The 19,501-nt window shown below is 47.4% G+C and overlaps 1 protein-coding gene and 1 long non-coding RNA gene across 5 annotated transcripts in view; one reads left to right on the forward strand and one right to left on the reverse strand.

The window, feature by feature from the left end:
• TEAD1 (TEA domain transcription factor 1) overlaps positions 1-19,501 on the reverse strand; it is a 267,977-nt gene that overhangs the window by 125,386 nt on the left and 123,090 nt on the right. The gene's annotated exons all lie outside the window — the stretch shown is intronic.
• LOC144612936 (uncharacterized) overlaps positions 15,253-19,501 on the forward strand; it is a 39,000-nt gene continuing 34,751 nt past the window's right edge. For both annotated transcript variants that reach the window (XR_013550150.2, XR_013550151.2), the window contains exon 1: positions 15,253-15,556. This is a non-coding gene — a long non-coding RNA (uncharacterized LOC144612936). The remainder of the gene's footprint in view (positions 15,557-19,501) is intronic.

Below are 19,501 nucleotides of genomic sequence, written 5' to 3' on the forward strand. Positions count from 1 at the left end.
CGTCCGCGGACCGCCTGGCTCAAGGTTCTTGTTGATCTGGCAGCTAGTGAACAGGACAGACTTTTCTCTTTAGTGGTGCAGTGTACGTGAACTTCACACAGGCCGCTCCACCAAAGGCGGGGAGCCTTCATCTGAGCTGGGAACAAACAGTATTCCAGGCTGGCAGGCCTCCAGCCGTGTGGCCCAGAGAGGGCATCTTGATGAAGAACAGGGAGGGTCCAGCAGTTCTCAGTTGTAGACCTCCACGTGAGAACGCTACACAGCAAGCTGTGCCCAACTCTGTCCCCTCCGCTAAACCACGAGTGTGTCGAGAGCAAGAACCAAGGCTTCTTCACCTTGACTCCCTCCTTCCTGGCACTGGAGATCTGCACAAAAGATGTGGTAAAAGACAGCCACAGGGTGTGAATTCTCCCTCCCTCTCTGGGAGTCCTGCATCTGGCTTGTGTATAAAAACTGCATTTCTCCTCTTTCTTGCACTGATTCGGAGCATCGCCTGGAGCAGAAAGTCACCCAAAGGGCCACCTTTCAGATCTCCCAGACTAGGGGCCCAATGTGGAAATGCCCCTAATAGGCCGACAAATGGTTTCTGTTACTTTAGGGCTTGTAAGCCACTAGGAATACAGAAAAGGACTTGCCTGCATTCAATTGCTGAGCCAACCCTGAAATCCCCTGCAAAATAAATATTCAGAAGAAAAGAGGCTCCCAGGGGCAAAGGGCTGACAGTCTTGGCTCCAGTGTCCTGAAAATTGAACCACAGCTAGTATGCCTTTCCAGAACCCTCCAGGGGCTTTCCAGAGGGCCAAGCGGGAACGTGGTCACACAGGCACTAGAATGACAGAGGGTGACAGCAAGGTGGGCAGCCCCAGGTGCGACGTGGCTGCAATGGTATTAATGCCGATTTTAAACAAAGAACAAAAGAACCACCCAAGAGCAGGCCTGGTGTGAAGGTGGATGGCTCACAAAGACACTTGGCTCCCAACAGAGAGAGGACAGGCCCGTCACCAGCTTGCCCGGCCTCAACAGAAGCCCTGCCTGGGGTCCTAACAACCATCCATCTTCTGAAAAGTGAACAGGACTTCAGTCAGGGCCAAATCAAAACTGAAGTGCTATAAACAGTAATTGAAATGGATTAGGTTTATGTCATATTTATGATCCTGACTTGCTGCCTTTGCCTCTTTCCCCCGAGCCAGTGACAGAAGAATCCTTCAACCTTTAAGTCAGGCAACAAGTTTTAATGTGTTGGTGTGGCCCGCACCTGCTCTCTTACGGGCCACTGTGCTCAAAACACCCCATCTCTCCTGTGGCCCCACCCCTGCACTGAACAACATAGAAGCAACACACAGACGGGCGTGGACACACGTACACAAACACAAACGTGCCCTACGACTGTCAAGTCCCCCATGCTTCTGCCTAGATTACAATTTAGTCCAATTATCACCCAGTCATTAAAACTACTTATCACCTGGCTACAATTAGCTGCATTTTTCACCCAGAACACTTGTGACCAAGGACGTGACCTCACGTCATCGCTAAGTTTTAACGAAGGGGGAAAGTCACTGCACACCCAGCCACACAAGTGTGTTTTACAATGTTTGCAACTTGGGCCCATTACATTTCTGGGACTTCTTCTCTTCTCCAGATTCCTGTAGTTTTTTTTATTCAAAAATATATTTTTTTAATGTTTATTTATATTTGAGAGCGAGAGAGAAGGAGTTGGGGGAGAGGGACAGAGAGAGACAGAATCCAAAGCAGGCGCCAGGCTTTGAGCTGTCAGCATAGCGCCTGACGCGGGGCTCGAACTCACAAGCCAGGAGATCGTGGCCTGAGAGGAAGTTGGATGCTTAACCAACTGAGCCACCCAGGGGCCCCCAGATTCCTGTAGTTAACATCTGTGATTTCTGAATTATTTTAAATGCTGTGTTAAGTAGGAATGAAAAATTTTGAAGAACAAAAACCACATGGAAATTCTTGGGGGTGAGAGCAGAACTGTTCATTCCAGAGGCAGCTGGGAGCCCTCCTCGTGCCCCAAGGGTCTCCGCTGCAAATGAGGGCAGTGGCCAGGCTCTTTGGGAAGGAAGGAAGGCTTCCAAGCCCCAGCCGGCCTGTCTTCTAGCTCCCTGGGACAGACACAGCTTCCATTCTAAAACTCACTCCGAGATTTGGGGACAGGGGCTCTGGAGCCCACAAAATGAAAGCTACTCTTATCTATAAAACAGAACTGGCTTTGATGTTGGCCAGCTTGCTTGCCTCTTTCCCTTTTCAACTGCGGTTTATCAGCAGCAATATCTCCATTAAGCACTTAGTCAGCAGCCATTATGGGGCCCAGTTCTGCACTGGACGCCCGTTCCTGAGTAATAAAAGGAAAAAGCATGCGCCTTGCGCACGTGGAGGGAGCATTCAGCGGCGACTGGGTGGGCAGACACACACACGGACCGTGCTTTTGGACGGTCAGAGGGCGGCTGGACTGGAGATGAGAATTCCCGGCCCTCTCACTGTGTGACAAATTTGCTAACCTGTCCACACCTCTGTGCCCTTCCTGCTGCTGGGGAATGAAGGGGGGCAACATGCACAAATGTTCCCCACTGTTCTTGCTTTATTCACGGACTTGTCAATCATTTCTGGCCTGGACTTCCCCTCCACTCTGCTGGCGATTCTTGATGAGGACAAGCTCCTCAGGTTCCCTGAAGCCAAAAGTACTCTCCCTGGCCCAGCCCCAGAGCCCCCCTCCTCCATACAAGCTCTCCAGCCAGGCCAGCAGGGGCTCAAGGGGAGGTGGGGGACCCGAGGATGTCAACCCCACCCCTTCAGAGCTGGCCAGCGCCCTCACACCCTCTCCCATTCGTCCCTGCCGCCTTCAAAGGTGTCCACTGGCTACATCCCTATCTGCTTCCAAGGAGAGCAAACTCTCCAAGAGTGGAACCAGCACTCAAACACAGGAACAGTGGCCCAGGACACTACCCTCTGAAGACAGAAGCCCCTGTGCACCCCTGGGGCACCCGGGGCACCCTGCAGCCTTAGCACAGGCCTCAACAGCCAGAGTGCGGTCTCTCCCTCCGCCAGACATCCTCCTTCCACAGAGAGCAAACAATGACAGACACTGTCAGCGCGGCCACTTTCCACTCCTCCCCATACGTCAGCCCCAGTGACCAGCAAGGGTGGCGGGCAGCAAGCAGGAGGCAAAGGGGAATGAGAAACAGCTTCCAGAACGGTTTGTTTGTGTCCAACTGTCGAGAACCTGGAGGCCGTGCCAACGGGGAAAGAAACACCTTCCTTGTAGCACTTCTTCAAGGCTTCAGACTTGTGGCTAGCACCTCTCAACCTTGTCCAAGAGAGCCGGACCAGGCTGGACCCCACCCTGTCTCCTCCACCGTGGGCGGGGACTCAAGACGCTGCCTGAGGCAGGAGAGGACACCAGCATGGCGGCTAAACCTGAACAAAACGTGGAGGTCCCAGGCGAACTTACAGTTCAGCGTGCTGTCCTCTGGCACCACCGAGGAGGGAAGCGGGGGCTATCATTTCATCGCGGCTCCTTGCGAAGGAGGTGCAGACGGAGGCCCAGAGAAGGTAAGGAGTTCTCACAAAGTCACACAGCTCTCAACTTGTCAGAGGCCTCTGAGCTTCTCGTGTTTCGTTTCCAGAAATGAAAAGCACAGTTCTTGGCTTTAACATTCCACTGCTTATCAAAAGTACCACCGTAAGGAACGGAACACATGCAGGTGCGTGCACGTGCACACACACACACACGCGCTGTGGGAAATGTTACTTTCCCAGGCCAGACTTGGGATGCACAGTCCACATGGGGGGCGGAAGAGCAGAATGTGGCTCATGGTGCTCACCTCACCTCAACAGCTCCTCTGTCCCCACTGAGCCTCGACTTGGGCTCTCCTAAAGCTCCCTTAAAGGAGATCCCCTCAACAATAGATTGAAAGATAGCATTTCTAGTATTCTGTAGGGGGGCGGGGGGGAAGCACCCAACAGGTTTCCCTGGCACCCTCCACCTCTCAAGCATTCAGTGTGGTAGCAGCTGCTGCCGGGACACGCAGGGAGCCCCCGGCGTGCCCCCACTGCCTCCACAGCCCCAACACCCTCAGCTCAGGAACATCTTCCCCAGGACTGAACCCCCAGCTCCAGGCCGGCTCTTGCGACCTGGCTTAGTTACTCCTCTGGGGCCACATCCGCCCGGCAGAGCCCACTGGATGGAACATCCAAACACCAGCGATTCTGCCCCGACTCACCTTGCTGAGACAGACCGTGTGCCCTGATTCTCGGTTCAGAATATCCTGGTCACTAACCCTTTCCTTTATATCAGACACCTGCTGGCACATGAGCCCTTCCTTCCAGCCTGGCCATGTGCTGTCAGAGGTATTATTCTATTATGTTACCGCTGTGTTCACAGTCTCGCTGGGTATCCAGAGGACCTGCTCTCAGGCCCATTAGGGGTGATTCTGTGGCTCTGTGTTCCTGAACCCAGAAAAGCACTCAGCCACCACCTCCCCAAAGAGACTGACTCAGTAAAGATACGCAGCTGACTCTCTCTGGTCCTGAATCTAGGGGATTCATCCTTACCAAGAGGAGGTCAAGAAAAGCTGTGGGCTTCCAGCATCTCCAAGATTAAACTTTCTCTAGGAAAGTTTCCTAAGTTTCATATTAGATACTACATTTGAAAGACTGGCTAACGGTAGTCATTCAGAATTCTTTTTAAAACTTTTTCATTTTGGGGTGCCTGGTGGTTCAGTCGGTTAAGCGTTCGACTTCGGCTCAGGTCATGATCTCATGGTTCAAGGGTTCGAGCCCTGCCTTGGGCTCTGTGCAGAAAGCTCGGAGCCTGGAGCCTGCTTTGGATTCTGTGTCCCACCCCCACCCCTCCCCCATTCATGCTCGGTCTCTCTCAAAAATAAACATTAAACAATAAATAAATAAATAAATACAACTTTTTCGTTTTTTTAAACACTTATGCCAACGTGCATCTGTCCCTCTATTAACCCTGACCACATTTCTTACAGATCTGTTGTCTGTAAGAGGCTGAGACTCCCCCAGGATAGAGGCAAATACCTTCAATCATTCCGTCTTCCCAGGACCAACAGACGGTAAGTGTTCTTTTCACTCCCACCTTTTTCGGGTTCTAATGTCAACAGAACAGCAAGGAGGGGTTATCCCTGCATGAGGATGTCCTCTTCTACCCTGTCCACGCAGCCACCTCGCTGCAAAGCCCTGAAATCCTGCCTGTCCCTCACATCCGTCCTCCTGTGCCCACACCAGGCAGCCCTCACTGCGTAAGTGGTGACAAGAGGGCCATCCCCCTACCTTCCCTGTAAACCCAGGAAGCAATTTTCTCCGTCCACAACCACCAGGCCAAAGCCACAAGCCCAAAAGCCCGTGTGCATCATAAGAGAGTATTTGTGAGCACGGCCCCGGCCCTGTGGTTAGCTCTGGCCAGTGTATCACTGCTGAGCGTGAGGTCTATCCAATCACAGGTGTGTGTCACTGTCACACCCCAAGATGAGCTGTGAGGGGCTCTTCTCAGCATAGAGGCAAGAGCTTCACAAAGCAACAAAAAAAAAAAAAAAAAAAAAAAGAAAAGAAAGAAAGAAAAAGTAGAGATCTCTTTGGGAGAAATACATCTATAACAATCAGACTCTGCAAACAGGATAGAAATTGGACCTCTCCATCCCCTCCCCACCACACACACACACACACACACACACACACACACACACACACACACACACGGGCTGTGACAACTGAGGACCAACACCTCCATCCTGGGAACTTTATTTTAAAAACAGACTTTATTTTAGGGAGCCTGGGTGGCTCAGTCGGTGAAGCATTTGACTTCGGCTCGGGTCATGATCTCGCGGCTGGTAGGTTCGAGCCCCGCATCGGGCTCTGTGCTGACAGCTTGGAGCCTGGAGCCCGCTTCGGATTCTGTGTCTCCCTCTCTCTCTGCCCCTTTCCCGCTTACACTCTGTATCTGTCTCTCAAAAATAAACATTAAAACTAAAAAAAAAAAAAAATAGACAAATAGACTTTATTTTGTAGAGAAGTTTCAGGTTCACAGCAATCCTGAGTAGAAGGTACAGAGTTTACCTATGTACTCTCTGCCCCCACACATGCATAGCCTCCCCCATTACCAACACCCCCCACCAGAGTGACACTGGCTACAATTAATGAATCTACACAGATACATCATTATTATGCAAAGTCCATAGTTTACATTAGGGTTCACTCTTGCTGTTGGACATTTTATGGATTTTGGCAAATTAATGACATATATCCACCCTGAGATCTTCGGTAGATGCCACTGGAACAAGGCCACTCCCTACTACCAGTCCAAACCTTCCCACGGCTCTCTTCCAACCCACTCTTCCTCAGCACTTCCCTGGGCCTCTGGGTCCCACCTCTGGCTCTCTCCAGAATCACAGACAGTTATCTCTGGCCTTGACCTCTCCCCCCCCCCACCCCCCCCAGCGGCATGAGGTCGGAGTTATGCCCTGAATACACCTGCCGTGGCTGATGCCCACTCATGATAAGGACTTGGAAAGATCTTGTTGGAAATTCTTCACCAAATTCTCATCAGGAAGAGTCTTCGTATCAGGTTACCACATTCCAAGAAACAATTAAAACTGGCTTTTAAGCAAAGAACAGAGGAAGGGGGATTAGTGGTTCTTTTAACTAAGAAGTCTTGTTCCAGCAGCTCAGATGACATCATCACAAAGCTGTCCCCTACTAGGTTAGCTACTGGTTCCAACCAGTCTAGTACATGCATAGGTTCCTTAGAAAGAAAAATGCTACCATAGTTACAGACCTCATGTCCTCACACACCATCCACAGAATGCGAGATACTCAACCAAAATCTATGGCGAAAAAAAAGATTTACTTTTTCAGAAGTCAAGAAAAAAATCTCATCTATTTCACTGGCTCTGACTGGGTAACTAGTTGCCCATGGACAGAAGCTGTTTGTTTGGCTTATGTCAATCATGGCCCACCTATGTAGTTGTGAGTGAGGTCAACCCCTCCCAAATGATATAAAAAAACCAAGGAGGGGGGCACATCTGGGTGGCTCTGTTGGTTAAGCATCTGACTCATGATTTCAGCTCAGGTCTTGATCTCATGGTTCATGAGATCGAGCCCCACGTCAGGCTTTGCGCTGACAGCACAAAGCCTGCTTGGGATTCCCTCTCCCTCTCTCTCTCTGCCCCTCCCCTGCTCGTGTTCCCTTTCTCTCTCTCTCTCTCTTTCTGTCAAAAACAAATAAACACTAAAGAAAAAAAAAAGGACACAGGGGAAGGCTAGCCTGTGTGCTTTTGGTAAGAAGAGCAGAATGGATGCTGAGAAGGCTTCCAAAATGTCCTCTATAAGCCTCTTGAGGAGCGCTTAAGTAGCCCCAGGCCACCTCTGTGCCAATGACTCCCAGCGTCACAGGCAGAGATGAAAGCAACCATCTCACCAGTCCAGGGAAAGAATTATTAACAGCAAGCAGCCACTGGGTAAGGAAGAATCCGTAGCCTGAAGAAATGTCTCTCAGGGCCAGGGACACAGAACTATCTGAGACCTCTCTGACCAAAAGCTCTGGGAAGAACTTCATGAGAAACCTCCAAGATGACGAAGTGGGTTCCCGCACCCAAATTCCAATGTTCACAGGGAGTTCCCACCCCACCAACAAACAATTCGTGGACACCAGCAGCGTGCCAAAGAATTCAACTCAATCCTGACACTTGTCTACTCGGAGATAGCGTCAGATTCCACAGGTCGAGGGTTCAGTCCCCCAAAGCTGACCCCTCTCCCCATTTCAGATGCCAATCACATGCCCAGGTGGTTACCTGTGCTTCTGACCAACTGGCTATAAATGAGAGGTTCCCATAACCCGTCCTCAGATTTGATTAATCTTCTACAGCAGCTCACAGAACTCAGAGAAACACCTTACTTACTAGCTTATTTATTTTTATTACAAAGGATAAAACCCAGGAACAGCTAGATGGAAGGGAGGCACAGGGCAAGGCATGGAGAAAGGGTGCGCCTTCTCAGAAGGCACCATATTCCCCAAATCTCCACATGTTCACCAGTCTGGAAGCTCTTGGAACCCGATCCTTTGGGTCTTTATGGAGGCTTCTCATTACACAGGCAGTATTAATTAAATCATTGGCCAATAAAGACGGATTCAACCTCTAGACCCTCATCTCTCCCCAGAGGCTGGGAGTGGGGAGGAATCGGGATGGGATGGGACTGAAAGTTCCAACCCTCTAATCACATGGTTGGTTCTCCTGGCAATCAGCAGCCACCCATCCTTACTTGGGGCCCAAAAGTCATTTCATTAACATAAAGAGAGACAACTTTGTCGCTCTCAACAGGAAATTCCACAGGTTTGGGGAGCTGTGAGTCAGGAGTTGTGGATGGAGACCAAAGACATACAAGAAAACATATATTTGGTCAGCTGCATGACCAAATATATATTTTCCTTATAAATCACAATACTGCAGTCACGTTATCTACTGTACTCATCAGCATGTAGGACAGAGCACTGGGCATCAACCCACTGCTGGTGACATTGCCAGACCCAGGGAGGTACAGCACAGTTCCTGGTCAGACCAGAAAGCACAGAGCCTTCAGTCACTAGACATCGCGACTCTACAAAGACACTCAAAAGACGCAGAGGGACGTGGAGAGAGGGAGGAAAATGTGTCTCAGCCAGAGAGGTCAAGACAAAAGCTTCCTCAGCTCTCCTGTGGGCAACGAGCCCAGAGTTCTCCCAGCACACCCCTAGTTTGAGAAAACAGGAAAATGTCTCTAAGTTCAAACTGGCCATTTTCCCAGGCTTAAACCCCAACAGAGAAAATGTTCCAGCTTCCATACATTTGTCCCTAAGTTCCCAAGCTCCTTCACTTCTAAAAAGCCTTCACCTGGTAGCAGTTACTTAGGATTAACAGAGGAGTTTTTTCTTTTCTTTATTTTTCCCTTTTATCGTGGGTCTAAAGAAGACTCCTTCATGCCTCAGGAGCATTTCCATAACAACACCGCCGACCTGTCGGGTGCAGGGCTTGGGAGATCACAAGGTACAGCTGAGTTCCTGGTGGCCGAAGGTGGAGCCCGAGAATGAAGCAGAGGGTTTTCTCTAACCTGAGGACACAGGAGGGTTAGCGGTCCGCTGCCTCATCCCATGTCCAATTCCAAACTGGGCACCCTCTAGGCCCTACTGTATGTGCCTGCTATGCTCTGCAATCTCCCTGACGATGTCTGAGGCCAGTATTTGATTATTCCTGAGCGAGACGATTTACTAAGCATAAATCACTAAAAATAATGATAGCTACAAGTTACTTGGGAAGTGGGATGAATAGGGCATTTAGAAACAAAAATAATTCTCCTTCTCATCCTTTCCCCCGGTTTCCTGAGGCTGTGCATTGTATTCACTTAGAAAAAAGAAACTTCCAGTTGTTTCTCCATCCTCTTCCGCTTCATACTCAAAGAGGAAAAATCGCATCCTTCAAAACCACATTGTGGATAAGCATTCAATCACATCAAGGGCTCTGGCAACTCAGGACTCTTTGGGGATGGGTGAGGACCACAGTCTGCTCTCAAGGACAGGAGGCAGGGACGGAGCACCCAAAGGAACCACTGAGCCCTGAGCACCTATCCAGCGCTGGTCACTTCCGGCGCTTCAAAGCATCACTTATGTCACCTGAACAGGTAAATTCCAGGAGAAGGCAAATTATCCGCATTGGGATTTTCCTTGCAGCCCTTTGTAATTTTCATAGGTCCTCGTGGAAAGGTTCTTCTTCTTCTTTTTTTTTTAATGATTATTCATTTTTGAGAGACAGATCGTGGAAGTGGAGGAAGGGTGGGGGTGGGGGTGGGGTGGGGGGAGAGGACCCGAAGTGGGCTGTGTGCGCTGACAGCAGAGAGCCTAATGTGGGGCCTGAACTCACAAACCATGAGATCATAACCTGAGCCTAAATCAGATGCCCAACCAACTCAGCCACCCAGGCCCCCCCAGGTTCTTGTACCATAAAATGTCGCCTTTACGTAAACCCTTAAACCTTCCTCACACAAGTGAGCTAATGATGATTAGTTTCCATTTATTATTCTGTGAACTGACTACTGTTACTAGTTTGCTATGTGCTAAGTAAGCTCTTATACCTGTATTTTCTAGTCCCTACAGCCACCTTATAACACAAGTGCTATTATTCAACCCATTTTACAGAATGAGAAAACTAAAATTCGGAGACAGGTTAAAGAACTTGCTCAATGTCACACAGGTATAGCCAAGAAATGGCAGAACCAAGAAGAAGAACCCATCCAACCACACCGAACCATAGTAATGTCTTCAACCATTTTGAGGTTTAAGGTTAAGGAGACATTTTCATGTATCCTGTGAAGAATTAGTCTTCATAAAGACTGTGTTTCGAGCAGAAACTGAACTGTGTGGACACTGAAGGTTGACCAGCTTCACTTTCCTTGAAAAACTAAGATAAAAAATTATTTTATTCTGCCCAAGTCAATGTGCCTGCCAACATTACTGCTTCCAAATAAATTTATGAAGAAGAAAAAAGAGAGCTTTCACATTTGAGAATTTTTTTTTGTGAAAACTGGCATACCCTTTTTATCTGTGCTGTTAGGTTCAGTGTTTTAACCTCATTCTTTAAAACAACCTGCAATGCCTACTAGGTATTTATCCAAAGGATACAGGAGTGCTGATTCGAAGGGGCACATGTACCCCAATGTTTATAGCAGCACTATCGACAATACCCAAAAAGTATGGAAAAAATGCAATGTCCATTGACTGCTGAATGGATAAAGATGTGGTATATACACACAATGGGCTATTACTCAGCCATCGAAAAGAATGAAATCTTGCCATTTGCAACAACGTGGATGGAACTAGAGTGTATTATGTTAAGCAAAATAAGTCAGTCAGAGAAAGACAGATATCATGATTTCACCCAAGTGTGGGACAAAACAGATGATAAGGGAAGGGAAGCAAAAATAATACAAAAACAGAGAGGGAGGCAAACCATAAGAGATTTAAATACAGAGAACAAATTGACGGTTGCTGGCGGGGTGTTGGGTTGGGGGAAGGGCTAAAGGGGCGAGGGGCATTAAGGAGGGCACTTGTGATGAGCACTGGGTATTATACGTAAATGACGAATCACTAAATTCTATTCCTGAAATCATTATTACATTATATGTGAACTAACTGGGATTTAAATTTAAAATGAATAAATAAATACCAAGAACAAAACAAACAAACAAAAAAAGACTGCAACTATAAACTTGGGCCCCAGGTGAGACTGTGATCAAATCAGACCCCTCTGAGCCTGGATTAGTGTCTATAAAATAATCCTATCTGCTATGCAGGACTACTGTAAGGGTCAAAATGCCTTAAAAATCATCAGGTGTGCTACCAATAGAAAGTATTAAGAGATTAAAAAATAAACACATTATCAGGGGGAGAAAAAACCCGTAACGCAATTTGCTTCCCCAGAAAAGCAAATTATTTATTGCTAATTACATTTTGTAATTTTTTGCCCCAAACAGCCTCAAGATTTTGCCGACGGGAGCCAACCTACCAATTCATTTGGATTGTTCGGCATAACCTGCAATTCTTATAGGTGATTTCACAGTCGCAGGGATTTCACAGTACAGGTCCCCATATCTATAAACTAAAAAATATGATAGAATTCAAACCCGACCTGATTGAGCTCACCTATTTTTCACTCAACTCTCATACTATGATCTTTAGATCATTTATAAGGTTAAATGGCAAACGTTACTTAGGCCAACCCAACTACTCAGTTGAAATAACTCAGTTTCAAGCTCAGAAGCTTGAAAGTCAGTTAGAAATTGGTCATGTTTTTACCCGCATTCAATACTGTCCTTAGACCCAGGCCACAGCACCCAACTGGAACTGTAGGCCTCAAAGGCCCCGCTCCGGTCCTCTCTCAACCATACTCTTCCTCTCCAGGTAAAGTCTTTGAAGGTCAGGGGACAGCCTGCTCAGGGATCCTCTTACCTTTTAGACCAGGGAGCAAGAACCTCTGGCTTCAGAACTCCCAGACCAACGTCCCCAGTCTGCATCGAGGGCCTTCACAGACCAGTTCCCCGAATCTGGCCTCAAAAGGACACTTGTGTCCCTAGTATGTGTACCCTCAGGGGCAAGGAGTGACCAGCTGTTGAAGGGAGTGGTGAGTGGAGGAGAGTTTGCCTATGCCAGCTGGGGAACCCACATATCCAGGGGTGGGATGCAAAAGGGGACAGGTCCCCAACTTTCTGGTTCTGGGTTATTATGAAGGTACATTTATCAGAGTAGGAGATGAGAAAATAATTTGTTGGTTTAAAACTTTTAAAGATTGAGACATATGGTATAGGAGCTTCCACTTCTACTCTTGCTTCAGGTTCCATGAATATTAGGGGCAGGTCGGGTCACATTCAAACACAACAGTGCTACCACTGTAAACAGACTAAGGAGAAGTTCACACAGACCTTCGAAATTTATAAGCCAGCCTGTCAATTCAGGTATTAAAAACCGGTCAGCAGAACTCCTAGTGAAAGAATATAAAAAGCTCCCTAAAACTATCTAATCAACCCAGAGGCACACCAAACAGAGCTGTGAAACTAACTCAATTTAACTAGATCAATTTTTTGGGTGGTACAGGGTGAATCAATGATTCAACAAGTTTCTGAAACTCCTTATCTTCATCCGATCACTCAATGCCTGATTTTGCAGAAATTGTCTCAATTTCTAAAACTCCCCGGGTTGTCTTAAAACTATGGTAAATAATTATCAAGAGCAAAAAGACCACTGTTCTGTGTCCCGTGCATGGAAATCTGTACCGTCTTTAGGGACAAGCATTTTGAAGACACAAGAAATAAACTCAATACGGAGAGACCTAAGACCTCAACTTGAATGGTTCTACATAAAAGGTTGTTTTATATAATCACTGTAATGCCTTTTAAATTTTTTTTTAATGTTTTTATTTATTTTTGAGACAGAGAGAGACAGAGCATGAGCAGGGGAGGGGCAGAGAGAGAGGGAGGCGCAGAATCCGAAGCAGGCTCCAGGCTCTGAGCTGTCAGCACAGAGCCCGACACGGGGCTCGAACTCACGGACTGTGAGATCATGACCTGAGCTGAAGTCGGACGCTTAACCGACTGAGCCACCTGGCACCCCCCCCCCTTTTTATTTTGTAAGCCTTTTTAAATGGCCAGGATATATGTTACACGATCCTTACTTCTGGGCTCAGAAAGGAATGAAGACCCCCGCAGTATATAATGATGACGTAACAATTATCGTGAACTGGGCCTGTGCTAGAATTCTGAAGAAAAGGATCCTCCTGCAATGAAAAGTGCCCATCTCATAAACTATAGTTACAAATGTCCTAATGTCTCTCAATTGATCATCCTCAGCTGTCTCCCAAAAGAGATAAATAAGCAATAAAAAAAAAAAAAAGTCATCTTAAATGTGACACCCATCTTCCTCCACTGCGAGCATCTGCCTTCCATGCAGATAACAGGCCTGCTCTCCGACCATAGTTGTGCGACTAGAAATTTTAAAGGAGACTCACTTTATCATTTGATCTGCACAGCAAACCACCAAATGGTCATTTGACCCCTGCTTGAATACTTCTCCCTGTTACCTGGAACAGAAGCCTAAGTCCATGTTGGTAGGACAATTAGAAAATAGTATTTGACTGCCTCCATTATAATTAGGGTCTACAGGACAAAACTGCTTCCTCTTGACCCATGAGCATCTTTCACATATTTGAAAACAAGTCTCATATCTCTGAGAGTCTTTTCGAAGCTGGACCAAACACCCCCAATCCCTTCGATGATTCTGTGTACCGTGTGATTTTCTATTCTCTTCATCATTCTCTGTACGAGCTCCACAATGTTTACGTTCCCTTTAAAGGCAGCTTTCTTTGTGTCCACCCTTGTAGTCCCAGCACATGGAAAGGTGCCTTGCACAGAGTACACAGGAAGGAGGGGCGGAGGGAGGGAAGGGGGGAAAACAGGAAGAAAGCAGAACACCCGACTCCAAGCATCATCGAATATGGTGAGCATCCCCTTCTCTTCGATCAACAGAGCCCGAGACAACATTCACTTCCGCAGAGGCCACTTTTTTGAACTTAACTGTAATCTCACAGTCAACAAAACCCACGTAATACTGCCAAGTCACATGTTTACTGTCCACGCTGGGACTTCTGGGTACCTTCTCTCCTCTAAAATATCCTCTTTCTTAGATGGATTCACTTTCCGGCAAGGGCAGACTTTTTCAGGCCCACACCAAGCATGCTCACCCTCTCCAAGCTTCATGTCATCTCCACCAGGCCGCCGTACAGATGTCAGCTGGGACACAAGATATGGTGGCAACAGCCAGGAAATGATCTCCCATGTTACCACCTGCTCATTAGCCTTAGGTGTTAAACCAACGGCACTTTAGAATCAGAGCCCTTGCATGGAGCACACAGGACAGGTCTATTTTCGACAGAGTAGACATCACTAAAAATCAGATAAACTGCCTTATTTATCCTCTACATCAACTGCAGTTTTCTGCTCTATTAGCTTTGCTATGAAAGAAACTACCTGGTAGGAGCCGTTCTTAGTGAATCCATGCTAGGTCCAAGTGATGACCACAAGAGAAACGCCACACTCTTCAGCCCACAGTGATAGGAGCTAAGTGCCCAACAATGCTCTGTTGAACAGAATTCAAGGTCATATGCTGCAAGCTTGGAAAGCACTTTCTCCCATGGAGGTCCCTTTTTAAGACCTCTTTCAGGTGTGAAGAATGGAAACGTCAAAAGGCACAGTCTTTCCAGATTAATACTTTGAAGAGAGAGACATTTCCTTAGGTACCTGGGCTCTGGTGCATGTGCCTAAAGATAAAATTCCACTACTTTATCACTGGACCTGAGAAGACCTCACAGAAGGCCTGGGCTTCGTGATTTTTCTGGACATAACTTAGGCATCTGATTACACACATACGCCGCCATATTGTAACCACCCCCCTCGGGCAAGAGTTAGCAAGAAAACTGCCATGTGTCACTCATACCTCCTAACCGAGCCTTTCACCAGCTATGGGCAAAGCCTCACCACCAAATCCTGAGTCAGAAGGCCCCGCATCTATAATGCCGCTTGCCTCGGAGGCAAGAGCTTGTGTCCTGTATACCAACAGACCTGGGCGGGCATTCCACAATCCTGAACAGGCAACGGCTCCTCAGAACACTGGTGTCTCCAGTGTTCAGCACAGTGAGAGTGAACGTAGTCTGCAGGATTGCTGTGAGGGGTCCAGGGGACCCCACTCTGTGAAAGACCTGCCTCCGTGACAGGGACACACAGCAGGCATTCAGAAAGTGGGATCTTTCTCCCTACCCGCCTCCCACCTTCCCTTTGCGGATGTGAGCTGAAGCTCCACCAAGTCCCAGCACAGTGGCATTCAATCAACAAAAGCCATGACGATTATTATCTCTGTGGCCCAGCTTACGAAAAGCCAGAGCTCCCCTTCCTATTTACCGGCGAGCCACGTGAAGTCCTCTTTTGCTCACACACGATCGACTTCAAGCCACAGGTAAGGAGAAGCCCTTCCTCATTATGACTAAAAACAAAGCCTCCCTGACTAATTCACAGGCCTCCTCATAATCCTTCATCCAAGGACCTTCAGAAATACCAAGACCCTCAGGGAAGTGAAATTTCCTCGAATGTGCACAGAGCACCGAGGGTTTCGAGATGACTAATAACAGACACAGGCCGTAAACAGGGAATATGAAAGCTCAGAGAGCCTCCCGGGGAAAGGGGGGGGCGGAAATCCGCCTCATTCAGGGCCTGGTGGAGAGAATGGCAGCTTTCTGGCAAACCAAAAAACACAGGTGAAAATGCTAGGCCCTCGCAACTCCTGTCTTCACGGAACCCAGAGCCTGCATGGGTCATGTTAGGGAGAAGGCGCCCCCCGGCTTCTGGCTACCATGGTGTTTTTTCTGTCTTGACAATTCACTTCTCCAACGGGCACACCGCCAACTCAAATGAGACTCCGAGCCGTGAAAAGCCCTTCAGGTAAACAGTGTGATAAGCTAAACTGAAAAACTAGACAATGTTTTTGGACTATGAGGTAGTTGCTATGGAGACAGTTGCTAATTAACTGCTTTCAACCAGGAGAACAAAGGGCTCGGGGCAGGCAGGCCTCTGTATCTCTGGGTGAGCAATGCTTCCAGCCTTGCGCAATCGGCACATCGCTCATATCTGGAATACCTGAGACCCGGCTGGGTTTGCTACATGCCTGCAGAAATGACAAAAGTGCATTCTCTCCATCTTGACCTGGATGAACAGCACCTGGCCACCAGTCCCTCTCGGGAAGCAGGCCATGCAGGGAAATGAAGATTCACGGGCACCGACTTGCCCCCTACCATGTCCTACCATGTGCCGGGCACTTTCATAAACAGAATCTTCCTCCCTGTCCAGAGACAAAATTGAACTATTTGGATGGGGGTGCGTGGGGGTGTGTGGGGGGGGACACGGGAACACATGGTTGTTTTAAACGATACATTTTACTGTATACACTTTATCATACAGAAAACAAAACTCATGAATTCAAAAGGGGACTAGGTCGATCTACCCTTCTTTAGGAGTATCCCCCTCATGTGGAAAAGGTGACTAGTTACTTCTCAAAATCAAACAATAAAACCCACAATCATTTCATATTTCTAAGACCCACCCACGGTGGACACTCAACAAGTAATAACAAAAAAACTTAATTGTGATCTGATTTATCACTGATGGATTTTCTTGAACACCAAGCTCTGGCTGCCTCAAATGTGGTCTCATCTCTGGAGGTTAAAATTGGTGCCCTGAGACTGAAATGATCTGTTCTGAAGGGCTGACCTTTGAGCTACATCCCGTTAAAACCAAAGATCTATGTTCCCTTCACGAATATTTAAAGTCAAGCGTGAAATACGAGGGGAGCCGAGTGTAACTGCCTCTTTTTACTCCACAGCAACCCCTGAGGGCCTATTTCAGCCCTCTGCCTAATTTCAGCTTACACTAAATGTACCTACATTAAGTAAATGTCAAACTCAACCAAGCTATTCTGTGATCCGTTCTGCCTCCCCAGAACAGAAATCAAACCGGTTTTTATTGTTGTTGTTGTTGGGTTTTTTTTGCCCATCAGAAGCACGGATCAATAAAGCCTGTGAACCACCCACCTTCATTATCCGAGGCAGAATGTGGATTAAGGCATGTTATGATTCTGAATGAAATACAATAATATGATTCTCAGTTTGACTTTGTGGTGATAATGTACATAAACATCTTCAGGAAAGTCCAGCGATCTGGCATTGCTGAAATCCATTTAAGAGTATGAGCTTTTGGAAGAAAACAGGCCCAGACTCAAATCAAGGCTCCCATTCGACTAGCTATTCAACAGGGGCCATTCTGAGCTTCCGTTTGCAATCTTCAAAATAAGGACATTAAAACCTATCTCAGAAAGTTATTTGGTGGATTCAATGAATTAAAGTGTCTACCACAGTCCCTAGCCTATGGCAGGTATTCAAGATATTGTAGCTATTAATTAAAGGCCTCCATGAAGTTACCCCTTTTCTTAAAAATGGGGTAAAACTACCAGAGGCTCTAGTTTCTACTCCGGCAGCCCCATTCGCTCAGAAAAGGAGAGGATTTAGTGGCTGGGTTGGGACCTTCCTACCCCACCAAGAACCCAGTTCTGTCCACAATGGCCTTTTCACACCAGCCACCAACTAGAACTTGAGAAGCTTTCGCTAAAGCACAAACTACAGGCATTAGGCCTAATCAAATCAAATCATTTCTGGGATAAGCTCAGTCTTCTCTTGTGAAACCAAGGAGTTAAATTCTTGCTTTGAAGCTGGCAGCTTTTCAAAAGGTTCTAGCCCAGGCCCCTCCCTGCCTGGGTTACATTTCATCAATCACAACCCAAGAGCATCTCACCTCTCCTCACTTCAGCCTCTTTCCTTTGCTCCTTCCAACTGTGCTTCCAGCAAGCTCCATCCATCCATCCATCCATCCATCCATCCATCCATCCATGCATCTATCCACACACTCAACACCTCTGTGCCCGGCACCGTGCTGATACTGAGAAAGATGTAACCTTGACTCCATTAGCAAGGGGTTCTTAGGCCAGTGTGGGATACAGTCAGACGTGCAGGATACTTCTCAATCTATAAGATTAGCCCTGTGCTGGGAGAAGCACATGGTCCTCCGGGGCACAGATGGGGGCAGAGAATGGAGGGTAAGATGCCCCACAGTATTCCCAGAGGAGCAGACCATGCCTCCTGAGGTTCTGCTTCCTTTCTGTACCACCATTCATTTCTATCCCACTCTCTACTGTGTCCATCTATAAGCTGAGCACATCTATACGCTGAGCACCCAAGGAGGGATACTATAGGGAAATGAAGGTGGGGTTGGACGGGCAGGCAGAGGAGGGAAGCTGACTTTACTCAACATTAGGGCATACTCCCTCATTGACACCCAGCTCTACAGCATGGCTTAGGGCCTCCTAGCACTTCTTCAGGCCCCGGGCCTATCTCCAGCACAACAGGAACATAGCTGTGTTTCCTGGCAGTCTCCCGCTCTCCAAGAGAGAGACCTTATCTAATTTATATATCCATCTGGAGCACCTACCATGGTGCGGGGCACATAGCTGCTCCCACACCGCCCTGAACTGAGCTCAGTTGAGGGCATGCAGGTGATTGATGCAAGATCACATAGCTGGGTGGGAGAACTGGATTGGAACCTAGAACTCTGACTCATTCATTCTGGACAGGGGTGACAGTAGTATTTTTGCAGAAGACTATTTAGCTCTGGAAGTACAGGAAGTAGTTATCTTCAGATTTGGGTATTTACATACATCTGGGCTCTCCAGCTTCCAATCTCTCCTTAAAAGCCTCTCACCCAATTCTGTAGACCAGTGCAGGTGACACTGAGAGAACTCCCTTATTAGAAACTGTATTTAATTATTAGCATTAGGTGCGCATTCCCCTGGGGTGCCTGAGTCCAAAGACAGCAAGATAAACCCTGTAAAGCGTTCAATCTTTAGTTACCAAAGAAAAACAACAAAAAATGAATGAATGAATGAATGAATGAATGCCTGGTGGGATCTGTCAATCTTGCCTCTTTCAAAAAAATTGCATTCTCAAACCCCTACTTTCACCATCTACGATACAAGTTTAGGATATGAGCAAAAAGACATCATTTTTGAGCCAGGTCAGAAGAACAAAGAATGGGAAGAAAGACAAATAGAGAGGACAGGACTTCCCAAGTCATGAAGAGAAGTTGGTGCTGGAAAAGCAAAGGATTAGGAGGACTTGGGTTCAAATTCCAACGTACTAATCGTGTTGAAGTCACAGCCCAGTCTCTTAGCCTCTCTAAGCCACTTACCTCACTTGTTAAATGGAAATTAATAATAACTCTACTCACCACGGCTGTTGGAGTAAGGGAGATAACATGTGAAAAAGCCCTTATAAACCGTAAAGCGCTGTAGGAAATTTTT

This window comes from Panthera onca, chromosome D1, assembly GCF_046562875.1.
Source record: "Panthera onca isolate mPanOnc1 chromosome D1, mPanOnc1 haplotype 2, whole genome shotgun sequence".
In the NCBI taxonomy this organism is placed as follows: domain Eukaryota; kingdom Metazoa; phylum Chordata; class Mammalia; order Carnivora; family Felidae; genus Panthera; species Panthera onca.